General features: G+C 47.1%; 1 protein-coding gene across 5 annotated transcripts in view; it reads right to left on the minus strand.

The window, feature by feature from the left end:
- Positions 1 to 14,179, minus strand: part of IQCK (IQ motif containing K) — a 348,027-nt gene that overhangs the window by 121,944 nt on the left and 211,904 nt on the right. For all 5 annotated transcript variants that reach the window (XR_016022511.1, XR_016022509.1, XR_016022510.1 and 2 more), the window contains one exon: positions 10,990 to 11,094. The gene's annotated coding sequence lies outside the window, so the exon portion shown is untranslated. The remainder of the gene's footprint in view (positions 1 to 10,989; positions 11,095 to 14,179) is intronic.

The raw sequence follows: 14,179 nt of genomic DNA on the forward strand, positions 1-14,179 counted from the left end.
GCAGAGGAAGTGTGCAGCTCCTAGAAGTCAGCCAGCTGCCAGCATCTGGGCCTGGTGTCGGAAATTTGGGTGTTTGAGGTGGGGACCCCGGAAGCACCATTTGGGGTGATTTTCTATAGCTTACACCATCAACATTCATCTGGCCATTGCTTTGGCAGATTTATCTCTCTTATTTACAACCTCAGTCTAGTCTGTAAACAGATACTTTAGGTAACAGACTATAATAAGCGTTTAAAATGTATGGAATTAGTTATTGGGTGTGAGCCTGTCCTTTATATTTCTTGTCAACAGGAAACCCAACTTTGCATCTTGAGTACCCCAGTCCCTAACATAATGACTGGCACGTAGTAGGTGCTCACTCAATGCTGATCAACTGAGCGAATGAAGAAATGGTTGAATGTCTGGGACTGTTTGAAGCTTCCAGAACGGAAGGATTTTGTCTCTGCTGCAAACTTCTCTTGGAATAATTATCTCCATAACCCACTAGCCGACCGCCTGGCGCCTGATTTTCAGGAACAATGATGAGGATTTCCCAAACCCTTTCCGATAAGCCTAACAATAATAATTGAACGCTTTCCTTTCAAAATGCCTTTACATCTACCTGTCAGCACCTTATACAGAGAAGCGCTATTATTTTCATTTTAAAAATAGAAAAGAAAAATTGAGGGCAATTTTTCCCACTCTGCAAGCCAGGGGCCTCTCCGGAACTTTTCGGAGATACTTGATTTCAGTTATTCTTCCCCTCCTCAGGGTGTCTAGATGTAGAGATCTGGAAAAGTGCCCTCACAGTTCACTCCAGGTTGGGTATTTTTTCCGCGAGCTCCATGGCGTCATGTTCTACACAACCATCCAGTTTAGGAATTTGGAAATGGTCCCGGGTTCCTCGGCACCCCTCAAGCCCACGCTCCTGCCCACTCGGGCACCTGCATTCACAGACCAGTCACCAAGTCTGGCACCTTCTTGTCTATTTCCACTTCTCCCCCCACCGGCGAGGCCATCATCACTTCTCAACTGGCGGACGTCAGTCCTCTGACGGGTCCCTTGACGCACGCCCCGGCCCCCCTGCCCCTTCCTCACAGGCTGCGTGAGCTTTTCAACATCAAAACCCGATGCCACAGCCTTAGGGTAAAATCCAGACTCTTCACCATGACCCAGCTGCCCTCTGCATTCCTGACTGCCTCTCTGGCCACCAGCCCCTCACGCTCAGGTTCCCACCAGAGGGAAGTCCTTGAAATTTCTAGAGTGCTCCCCGCTTTCTCCGGCCTCTGAGGCTTCACACACATTGCCCCCTCCTCTGGGAAGACCTGCCTCCAGGCCACACCTGTCTGTTCTCCGAGACTTGGCCGCAACACAGCAGCCTCCAGGTACCCTCCTGTTCTTGCAATCTCCTGTGCGTCCCTGATCATTCAGTACACGCGGTGATTTGCGTGGCCCCGCTGCCAGCTGTGAGAGCTAAGTAGGTCGAACTGAGCCATCGGTTCGCCGTCAACACCACTCCTGTCCAGAGTCTTCCCGAGGACTGTGAATTCCTGGGCAATGGAACTTCTGGCTGACCACATCAAGCCAAGGGCAAACTCAAGTTCTTCTCCAGCTTTCACGTTCAAAACCACTCTCACCAACACGGAGGGAATTGTTTCACTTTCCTACAATGTTTGGAGGTTCCCAGAGAGGCACTTCACAGCGCTTTGCAGAAGCACACAGCCTTCTGCCATTTTGCTGGAACATTCTCCTTTTAGATGTCCCTACCAATCCCCCTCTTTATCCTTAGAATCTCACCCCTACACCAATATGTAACCACTCACCACATGCAGCTGCTGTGCATTTGAAATGTGGCCAAACGGGAATCTGCCGTAAGTGTAAACTACACACTGGATTTTGAAAACGTAATATAAAAAAGAATGTAAAATAGCTCATTCATACACTTAATACGACAATATCTTAGACAGAGTTTGTCAAATAGTTATTCAAAGAATTTCACTTGCTTCTTTTGCATTTTTAATGTGGATACTAGAGAATGTTAAACTTCATTTGCAGCTCACGTGATATTACTATTGGACGGCACTGGTCTGCACGATTGAGCTCCTCAAGGGCAGGTGTTGGCTCAGAAATTCCAGCGGCTGGTTTCACGATGATGTTTAATATCTGTCTTCCCTTCATACCCCGTGGAGTGAAGACCTGCTAGCACCAAAACTCATCTTCTCTTAGTCTGGTTCCCCAGGGATAAAATCGGGATGGGGGCAGGGGTTGTGCACTTGACACACAGTTCCAGAACCTCACCATGCAACTGGCACTGGGGGCACAGGGCTGAATTAAACGGCTGGACCGAGAGGAACTTTATGATCCCTTCCAACCCTAAAATGTCACCTCAAATTTCTGATTTTTGGTGTCACAGCCTACGACTCCTCCACTTGGGGTCCGAACATGAGGAAATCAGGGTCACGGAACTTGAAAGATATTTTTTTTCACAGAAACTCCATTAGAAAATATGTAATATAAGGCCCCAGGCCACCCTCCACATACAAGTCTATTTAATCGATAATCATAGTAATATTTATTCGGTACAAAATACTGTGCATTTTAAGGAACTGTCTCATTGAATTTTCGTATCAGCTGGGAGAATTCAACCCTAATATGTTGGCGTTTCAGGTGAGGGAACTGAGGTGGAGAGAAGTTCAGCAGTTTCCCTCGTGCCCAAAGCTAGAAAATGATGAAACTGGTATTTGAACAAAGATTTGTGTAATGTGGCGGAGAGGGGGTGAAAACCATGGCATGTTTCATGAAGCTCAAGTAGAACGGGAGACAAAAGCTCTTCTCTCTTTCCTTCTACTAGATCCCCCATCAGGGTTTCTTGGCCAACTCCCTTGGAATTTGATCCAGAGCATAAAAGTTGGAAGGACCCTGAAGTAAATGGGACCTTTTCAGTAACAACTTGTAACTCACAAGGGATAGAAAACCCAGCATATGCAGATTTAAGCCGGACAAAGATGGCGATGGAGTCAGAATTATTGGTTCAGCAATTTCAAAGTTCAGGGACATGTGGCTTCAGGTATTGCTTGCAGGGGTTCAACCCCCAGCATCAGGACCTGGTATCTACCCATCTCTGTAGACTCCTCACCTCCTGCGTTTTCCAGGATTTTGGTTCTTTCTAAGCTCCTTAAAGGGGGCAAGACTGTCTTCCCTCCAGTGGTCATAATTAACTCTGATTGGTTTTAAATGTGTCACGTGCCCAAGGAACCAATCACTATGGCCAGCGTGGTAGAGTCCTCTGATTGGCCAAGCTAGGTCACATGCTCACTCTTGGACCCGGGGAATATGGTCAGTCCCACCCTAACCACTGGTCTGAGATGAGTGGAGAGTGTTTCCCCAAAGCAAATTTGCTGTTACCAGAAGAGGCAAAGGAATAGATGGGGGACAGGCAGAACCCACAAATATCAACTATAGTCTGTATCATGTGTGGTATGTGGGTAAATCTGCTCAGGAAAACCAACAAACCCTGATTTGTAACATTTAAAGCTGTCACTGATGTAATTAATCCCACCGTGGCTAATTTCAAGCTACCAACAGTTTAACAACTGCTCCAAAATTTCTGAATATTTAACAGTCTGTTCTCGTAAGCCAGTGGGAGCTGCCTCCGGCACAGCACTGTATCCTTCCAAGGAAGAAGATAAAAACCCTGACAGAGAGGAGGTACTTCTAAGAGGAAAGCGGTATTTTTTTATCCCCTTTGTATTTTGGATTTTATTAAGTAAAAGTCTAAGTCTCCTATAATCTCAGAAGACGTCCTTCCCCTTATCACCAGAGTCAAGGGACAAGCAGGGGACAGCTCCAGTGACCTCAGGGTCGCCAGCTGTAGTTCGTGACGTACTATGGAAAGCTCCATCACCCATTTACCCAAAATTTCTCAGCAAAAGCACATATGGCCCAAGCTAAAGCTCCTCTTTCCACCTCAGGCTTTGTGTTAACGTGATTATCAAAACACCGATTCAAAGAACATTCTGCCTTCTGTGAACATCTGTTGTCACTGATTAGAAGCTGCTTAGAACCAAACCATTTTCCCTCTTCCCAATATGAACTGCAAACAGACACCAAGGCCAAGTTCTGCTGAATAACTTGTAAAGCACTCGGATGTGTCCTTAAATGTACATACAGGTGAGGACTCACCACGGCAATTAGGAATGCCAGGAAGTGAAATGCACATTGCAGACATGGAGGGAACAGTAATAGAGTCAGATGCAGATATTTACTCTGAGGAACTGGCTCTTGTGATTATGGAGGCTGAAGAGTTCACGATACACAGTTGGCGAGTTGGAGATCCAGAATGTTCAATGGCGTAAGTTAGTCTGCATCTGAGAGCAGATGGTACAAGTTCAGCCTGAGTCCAAGTCAAGGCAGGAGAAGACTGATGTCCCAGCTCAAAGACAGTCAAGTAGAGAGAAAGGATTCTTTCTTCCTCAGCTTTTCATTCTATTCAGACCTTCAACTGATTGGAGGGGGCCCACCCACATTGGGGAGGGCAATCTGCTTTACTCAGTCCACTGATTCAAATGCTAATCTCTTCCAGTAACACCCTCACAGACACACCCAGAAATGTCGAACCGAATGTCTGAGCATCCCGTGGCCCAGACAAGTTGACACATAAAATTCACCAGAGGCTATCTCGTGTATGCTCCAAGTGTTGCGACAGAGTCTGTTAGTCTGAGATCTTATATCACACATTTTATAAAGGAGTTTCTATAGACAAATACCCTACAAGTTCAAAATCCCTGACTTCCGCTTGTTTGCATCCAAAACGAGCGGAGGAATAGCTAGGCTGTGCCACTGAATATCAAGAAATTGAGGTGAAGTGGATGTTTTCATATTAGAAGGGACCTGAAAACTCCTCTGGGTCCAGCTCTGAGATGATTAAGCACTCAGCATTTGGGCTCAGCTAGACCTGGGTACACATCGCATCTGTGTCACCCTTCTAGCTGAGTGACACTGAGCATATTTCTTCGCTTCTCTGAACGTCAGTTTCATAATCTATACCCTGGGAGTACTAATAGCACTTATGTCCCAGAGAAGAATGGTGTGAGAAGACACGAAGAGTTTTAGCACTGAGTCTAGGGCTTCCGATTGCTAGCCTCCCAAATAGTAACACATAACGTTTGACTAGTTTTTAAATCTCAGTATTGCTCCCTGATTGAAAATGCCCCATGCATATTAGGTGCTAAAGTCACTGCATAGAAGGGTGAGAAACGCATGAGCCATGTTGAAGGGTCCGTGAAAGAGGTTGTTTCCCAGCCCGTGTACTTTAAGGAACGCGAGACTTCAGCACAGCTGAGTTCTGGGCTTTTTTTGCTTGTAAAGACCTTCTCACCATCAGTATTTATTACAATCGACTACAGTAGGTGCTGTAGGGCTCACAGAAGAAATAGAAGACATGGAAGATGAGGAACTGGAATGACCAGTGTGTGGACGTGGAGTAGACAGCCCGGGATTGAGCTCAGCTCTGTCACTTTCTAGCTGTGTGACCTTGGGCTGGGTATCTAACCTCACATCAAAGTCACCCCTATGGGACAGCATATTTTGGGGGATTCAGTGAGAGAATGCCCACAAAATATCTGGTACCTAGTTAAGGACAAGATGAGAACCCTTCTCCTGTCCACCTGTAGGAGCTGATTTTCTGGAAGAGAAAGGAAGATGCACAGAGAGGCCGTGGCTCCCATTTGAGTTTCGTTTACAGTGGGCTGGGGATTCAATTTGTCGTGTTTTCACACTGTCATAGGAGAGGAAGAAAGAGAGGTAATTTCTCTGCCCCCACCCATGCTGGAATAAAGGGGCTTTGCTGACAAAAAGTCAGGCCCATCAAGAAATCAAGCTGAAGTTACTTTAGAGAGAGTGGAGGAAAAGAGGATGGAACAGCAGAGGCAGAAAGAGAGGTACCCTGAGATTGGGATCACTGGGGGTGGGGGGGGATAGTCCCATGAGAACAGCCCTGGGCCCTGTTGCCACCCAGCCCAAAGCGTCAAGACACCGGCAGCAAAAATAACTTTAGGAGTGAGCCTGGACAGGCCCTGGTGCCCTGGAAAGAGCTGATTCCGGGGCAGAGCAGGAGCGCCTCCCAGAGGGCAGAGGACCAACAGTCAGCTGGGGTACCCACAAAAACAACCGCAAGGATGGAGACCCACCCTCCCAGGATGGGCCCTTCCTTGGTCTTCTTGAGACCGTGGGGTTTTTATAGGATCCTAGTGGGAAGTAGGACTCAGCCCTGTCAATCAAGCCGGCGAGCCTTGAAAGATCAATTTAACTTGTTTCAGAAAAAATAATAATGATGTATTTCTTGAAGCTGAATGCCATTCACAGGGTTATCAGAGCTTGCTAAGGACTGTCACTCATGCTCTGTCTGGCAAACATAACCAAGCACTGAATCATTCACACCATCCTATGAGGCAGACGTCATTAATTCCACGTGACAGAGAAGGAAACTGAGGCTACCAGGGTGGCAAAAACTTGTTTTGGGCCACAGTTAGTAAGGAATAATTAAAGAATATTTATAGTGCCAACTACATCTGGAATGGAGTAGGTGTTTAACACACATTTGTTGAACTGGTGATTGAATGAACAAAATAGATAACTTCTCAGTAAAAGGAGATGGAACTAGCAAAACCAGGTAACAATAATTGCTGACACGTACCACACCTGCTTTAGAACTTTCTGACTCATCTCACCCTTGTCCCAACCCTAAGAAGTTTGTCCCATTTTACAGATGGACAAACTAAGGCCAGAGAGGCTCAGGCATTTCCTCCTAGTCACATCTCTGGGAAGCGGCAGAGCCAACATTCAAACTCACGATGTCTGGCTCGCCCAGCCACGTTTGTAAAGACTGTAGTATCTGGTGTGTGGATGGGATACAGCGTGAAGGAGCCGTCCTTGGAATGGGCCCTTTTGTCCTGCTGAGATTGGGAAACACAACATGAAGGTTAAGAGCAAGGCTCTGGGGAAAGAGAAACTTACCCTCCCACTCCAACCCTATCACTTTCTAACTCTGTGATCTCAGGCAAGTGACTAAGCCTTTCTGGGAGCCACTATGATGGCTATGATGACAAACACAGTGATGGAGGAGGACGAGGCAGCTTTCGGGAAGAAGTGACGTCTAAAATGGGTTTAGGAGACGGGGAGGACATCCAAGTCAGAGCAGAGAAGACCCGCCCCAAATGGGCAGGGGAGCCAGGACAACAGCACATCTAGAGGCACAGACACAATCCTTAATGCCCACTTTCTGCCAAGCGCGTGTGAGACCTGGACAGGGAAAGGAGAGCCCCAGAGAGGCTGGCAGGAGGGGCAGCACTTGCCCATACGAGGCCCAGCAGCCCGAACCCCTAGACATGTGTCAGCAAGTCGGAGGTTACAGCCCAGGTGACTCCACGCTGGGACATCAGATGGCACACGCCTCCCTCAAATCACCCCAAGACTGATTTTCCAGCCACACCCTCCAGACACGCCCATTTCGGCAGAGCTGCTACTTGAGGGGCCAATCAGAAGCTGTACGTTAAATGCAGTTCCCCTAATCGGAGTAATCTCTTTCCGGTGCCCCGAGTGCCAGACAGACCCTCTTATGTGTGAAAGGTTAGGTTTGCCTTGAAGCAGTTGAGCGGAAACCCAAATTCGGAGAACAATTTGCTGCTCATAAGAAGCCGTCATTCAGAAATGCACTGACTGGACTCAAAAAAATAGACCATCACCCATGGCTCCTATGTCACTACGTGCATTTCAATGACCTTGCGACATGAGGCCTCCAAGATTCAGTCTAATGACAATTTCTGTTACTCAGCAAGGACCCCCTCCAGTGGGGCTGGAAGCCAGAGAAGCTTGAATGAGAAGCAGAAAGCCAAGAGAAGACAGACTGTCTCATGCTTCTGCCTCCCTCTTCCATCAGCAGGACTTCCCCTTGTGTTCCTCACAGAATGGCCCATGGATCAGCAATGCCAGCCTCCCCTGGGAGCCTGTTAGAAATGCAGGGTCTCAGGCCCCAGCCCAGACCTGCTGAATCAGAATCTGCATTTCAACAAGCTCCCCAGGTGATTCCTATGCGTGGTAAAGTGTGACAAGCTCTGTATGAGGGGAAATCACCGCCTCTGAACCCGTGTGGTTAGAAAGCCAGCACTCTGTCAGCCGTCCACGAAAGAATCAGGACAGCTACTGTTTATCAAGGGCCCCTGGCAGGCCAAGGAACGTCCACGTATCTTTTCGTCGGTCCATCTCCGCACATTACAGATGACAGAGCTGTGATTCAGAGAGGGAAAGCAACTTGCACAGGTCATCCAGGTAGTAAGTGACAGAGCCCTGCCAATTATGGTTCATCCCCAGAGGCAGGCGATATGATTCGCCTTCCAGAGCACACGGCCCCAGGCTTTACTACCGAGGAGGAGGGTGGAATGGCTCTTAGATGGGAGACAACAAGTCAGCCGTATCTGGCCTGGAAGACTAGACTTCTTCCACAGAGTCCTAAGGCTCAAGGAACTAGAGACAGGTCTCTCGGGAGACAGCAGTCATTGCCTAAGAGAAAGGTCCAAAGCAGGTAACAAGCCCTCTACTAGTCCCAGGGCACCCGAGCGCTAGTTCTGACCCATAACAAGTCCTTACATTAGCACAGGAAAGAAGGAAACTAACCATGCTGGGTACGTGAGCAGCAAGATCTTATTTCTTCCTCAAACAGGCTGTCATTGTTCCCATTATACAGATGAGTAAACTGTGGTTTGTAGAGGTGACACCAATCGCCTAAAGAAAGCTGGGACTCAGATCCAGTCTGGTATGCCAGCAGAAGCCTAGCCCGTTTCACAGTATGACACACAAGATGATAAAGTCCTGAACTAAGCGAGTGGCATGAGGAATGAGGAAGAGGAGACAAATGCAGGAGACTCCAGGAAGGATCATTCGTTGGATGGGGAGGCAAGGCCAAGGTTAAAGGTCATTCCGAAATTTAGAGCTGAGCACTGCTGAGCATGGTCGAGGCACTCGTGAGCCTTATCGAAATCATAAAATATTTTGGGGTTAATTCCCAAGTGTTCGGGAAAGATACAGACCTATTCAATCCCAGGGCATCCTCTTCCTCCCTGCCCTTCTCCCTAATGCTCAGACACAGTAACTTCCAGAAGGAAAATACGTGCGACCAGAGGTGACAACCCCCAATAGAATACCCCTTGTCCACTGGGAGGGAGTGGCCATGGGACCCTGTGACTGGAGAGGCCAGGGACAGCCCCTGCCTCAGGTGATGCTAATACTCATCTGACATTGACACACACTCTTCTCATTTCACCGTTGCTACTTCCGTTCCCTCTCATGGAACTGGGTGTCCAGCTTCAGCCATAAAGAGAATAGAGGGCAATTCCTCTCACCTCAACTCCCCACCTCCTCCAAAGCTGGAGAATCCTTGTACCAAATACTTAAATATTAAAGAAGGCCTTTTCCCTAAGCACGTGAACGTGTTTGTTAAGCCTGCTTCCCAAGTGAAAACAAATCCAGAATGAACCTGAACGTGTCCTCCCATGGAAGGGACCCCAACCTTGGCTGGTGCGTGTACAGAAATCCAGAATCTCGGATGAAAGAAACTACGACATGGCCTCCTTATTGCTTATTTGATTGTCTGTTGAATGAGAATTCACTTCCACTAGGGCCTCATTCAAATCTCTTTTCCACACAACTTTCATCAGAGTGATATTTTAAAAATCCGAATCTGATTATATCATTCTCGGGCTTAAAACCTTTCAATGGCTTCCCATTGTACTTAGGATAACATCCAAACCCTTTAATGTGGCCTGTGGGTTTCTCTGTGATTGGGCCCCGGTCTACTTCTTGCAAATTTGCTGGCGCCTCTTTCCTCCTAATTCTATAAGTCATTACACCCCACCCTTAGGTGTGGAAAAGAGGCGGCCCCATGCCAGGCTCCCGCAGTGTAGACCACCCATGTAACACAAACACACAGAAAAATAAATGTATAAAAGAACACTAGGGTGACTTAAGAACACTTGAGATCTGACATTCAATGACAGCACAGTGGGACCTATATTCGAAATGTCCACGCTCATGAGTAACACCACTCGACTCGAGGCCCAGGGAAAGGCTTCTCTGCAGCCTTTGATCTGTGCCTTTAAAACAAAAGGCAACAGCATTCAAATGCCATGGATGATTTTCTACGACATTCGCCCTTGCTGATTTTGGAAACAAACACTGCCTTGAAAAGCAGAGATATCAGCATTGAAAACACTTAGGGAAGAGAAAATACGAATGAATTGACTTGTCACTGCCCTCCTCTCAAATAATACGAATGCAGTACAGTCTTACAAAAGGAAGCATTATTTCTTCGTAATGCCAAGCAACCATTTTCTTGCTCCCTTTTATGTTTCAATGTATGGATCCAGGGGTACTCACGAATTAGCACGGTTGGACACGGCAGTGGAGAAACATTTTGCAATATCAAACGATTTATATTACCCTATAGTTTGCAGGTGTCTAGATCTCAGCCCGTTCATGATGAGCCTGAAGCCACGATAGCTGTACTTCACATTGACAACTGGCTGAACTTTGCTAAAATTATTTGATGAGCTCAAATTTACATTCTGAAAGCTGATGTAAATTTCAATTTTATGAAAATAATTTGGATTTGGATTTCAATATTCATTCTCATGTTTATTTTACTTTGTAAATTTAACAGATCATTGAAAATACTTAGGAGTAAGGTCTGTGGGCCTTCATGTGTACCCCAAATATGTTGGTGACAGGGCTGCTCTACATTTAACAATCTTGCTGGAATTCCCTGAGTTCCTCCAATGCAGTCCTCTTTCTTACCCCAGGGCCTTTGCACGTGCAGCTCCCGTACCTGGGTCAATTTCCCATCAGCACCCTCCACCTGGATAACTCCTCCCCACACCACACATCTTCCCTCACACGTCTCACTCTTAGGAAGCCTTCCTGAATTTCCCCGTTCCAGTTACGTTCCCTTATTACACATACCCGTTGCCTTCATTCTTCTCATTTGTTTGCTCAGTATCCGCCTTCTCAGGAGACTGCAAGCTCCTTCAAGGTAGGCACTGCGTCTGGTTCACACCTTTCTGGCACCTGGAAGAGAACCCAGCATATGACAGACGCTCAGTAAACTTCAGGGGACTCAGTGAATCACTATGCAGAGTGGCAGCTCCCATCACACTGCGTTGTAATTACTTGTTTAGGTCTCTCCATCTGGACCGTGAGTCTGAGGCCAAAAGCTGGCAATCCACTGGTCACATTTGGCCTGCAGTCTGGTTAGTTTGGCCTGCAGAATATTGTCCACCATGTCGTTAAACGTTTCATTAATTGCCATTATTTATGAACTAGGAAACTACACTTACAGATCCAGATTTTCATCTTCTCTTGAAGAAGCCAAAGCTTTGGCATTTGACAATGTTTCCCACATAGCAACGATTCTCTAAACCGAGACACATCCGCTCTTTTCAGGGAGCTCAGCTGTCCTGACCACCACGGCCCTGATTTACCCCCATTTCATTCATTTCCACTGGACTCCTAGAGCAGAGCCTAATATTCAGTCACCAAACCATTCTTCTCTCCTGCCTGAGCTCACGGCTAGATTACATCTCCCAGCCTGCCTTGCAGCGAGGCATGGCCCTGTGACTAAGTTCTAGCCAATGAACTCTAAGAAGCAGTGATGAGAGCCACTTCCAATCCTGGTCCATAAAAAACTTCCGTGCAAGGTCCAATCTCTCTTCCCTCCTCTGTCAGCTGAATATTGACACCCAGGGCCACCCTGGAAGGTACACATTAAACATGGAAAATACTTCGGAACAAGGTATGTGGGCCTAGGTTCCTGAATAATTGCGTGGAGACTTCCCACTTACTCTCTGCCCACCAGAAACACCCACGTCGCACTGTTTCATTAGAGAGTGAAACATTCTTCCTGTGTTTTAAGCCACTGAAATGTCGAGTTTGGTTTTTTACATCAGCTAACGTGACCCTCACACAGCCCACACAGGCATTTGAACTTGGGACCCTTGCAAATGCTCTGGGAAGACAGATGATGTCTCGCTCACTCCTTCACCTGCAGTGCCTAGCATGGTTCTGGGCCCGTAGTGGATGCTCAAAAATATGTTTGTTGAATGAATGCATTGCAGGAACAGAAAGAATTCGTGTTAGCTGCAAACAGAGCCCAGGCAGGCGAACGCTCCACCACCACCCTCATTCATTCCAGCACTCCCCTGCCCATCACACCAGCCCCTAGCCTGTGCGTCTAAGCTTCCTCCTCTGACGACCCTCCCCAGGTGGATTGGATGTCCCTTCTCTCCTTCACACCTGGGCTGAGGACAGCAGGCGGTGACCTGTGGAACTGGTATACGGAGATAGGCCCGAAGTCAAAGCAGCTGCTTGGAAAATAAATTGCATGTAATCACCTGCTATTCCAATTCTAATCTCATCGGAAACCTGTTCTCCCAGTCCCTGCTTCTGCTCCTTTCTCTCCTGGCTGCAGAACGCTCTGGAAACAGAGCTCCACTGGACAAGAGGGGGCACAGGACAGAATCTACCTTCCCAATCGTGCATCACCAAATATTTATTACATGACCAGTTCAGATAACGGTGGGCGTGTGCCTTCCGTCCAGAAATTTACAATGGGAACAACTAATATTTTATACCACATTTAAAAAATCCCACTCACCTATGTTCTTTCATTTAATACTCAAACATCCGGGTGATATAGGCAGGCAGGATAGGTGTTACTGTTCCCATCATACAGAGGCACAAAGTTCCCAAACTTTTCCTTCCATGTGCCAAGCACTGCGCTAAGGACTTGTGTGTAATTTCATTCAAAGCTCAAATCAACTCTATGAGGCACATTCTATTCGCTTTGTACTTATTTTAAAAAGATGAAGTGATTTGCTCTGGCCCGTGCATTGGTAAGAGGTCGAGTCGGGAATTGCACCCCGTCTGTTGGATCCCAGGGTACTAACTGCAGTAACACCCATGAGTTACTGCGTTATATTTGTTGTGCAAATGTGTGTCCTCTATCAGACTGTGAGCTCCTCCAGGATTGTGAGACCAACGCATATCGATAACACTCACCCCAACTAGTACAGTGCCTGACACTTGGAACAGTACATAAGCAACACCTGGAAAAAAGAGAGCGGTTCAAGGACGTGTCCGCAGCCACAGATCGAGCAGTAACTCTGACTTAACTCAAAGGCTGTTCTCCAGTCCAAGGACTTTTCAATAATAACAATAATGATGATGGCCAGCGATCATTTACTGAGAACTCCTGTCAGCCGTTTTTATACATATACTATGTCATTTAATTCTTGAAAATAACCTTGTACAATGGGTGTAGTAATACCCTCATTTTGAAACAGAGGTTCGATGAGATGAAATAACTTGCCCAAAGTCACCCAGCTAATTAGCATCAATGACTCAGCATGTCACGTCTGGCTCACTTAACACCTGCCACCTTCCTTCCCTGAGAACTGGACCCAGCCTCTATGTCTGCTCCAAACGGACTGACTCCCTCCCTCCCCATTTCCCAAAGCCTGACCCCCACCCAGCTGATTACAGGAACCCCATTGCTCACACATTCCTGCAATGGAGCTGCAGGTCTAGGGGAGGCCCCTTGGGTGTGGGGGACACTTGCCAGCCTTACAGCAGAGCAGCTAAGCTCATGGGTTTCTGTGTCAGGCAGGTCAGGTTCCAATGTTCTCCTTTCTAGATGCACAAATGTTGGAGGAAAGAGAGACGGAACTCGACAGAGACTATTAGTTCTCTATGAAGGGTGGCCTGGGCTCCCCAACACATCTTGTGGCCCCCCTACATGTTCCATCCATCTATCCACCCCTTCTTTTTTATCTATCAATCAATCCATCCTTTCTTTTATCCATCCTTTTATCAATCTACCCTTCCATCATCTTTCCTTCTTTCTTCATTCATCTCTTCCTTTCTTCCTTCTGTCCATCCATTCCACAAAAACATATGGACCAACTATTCTGTTCCCAACACTGTATTGGGCTTTGAGTTGACAAAGATAAGACGGGGGCACAGGGGGTGTTACTGTAATACAAGACTCACAGAGTTGTTTGTGAGAAAATCAAGCACACAGTGAGTGCTCAACACCAGCAGTTGACATTGTTTTTATACAACCAGGTCCTGCCCTGGCGGAACGCACAGTGTACCT

This window comes from Rhinolophus sinicus, chromosome 10 (genome assembly GCF_057876585.1).
Source record: "Rhinolophus sinicus isolate RSI-liver-muscle chromosome 10, RSI-T2T, whole genome shotgun sequence".
In the NCBI taxonomy this organism is placed as follows: Eukaryota; Metazoa; Chordata; class Mammalia; order Chiroptera; family Rhinolophidae; genus Rhinolophus; species Rhinolophus sinicus.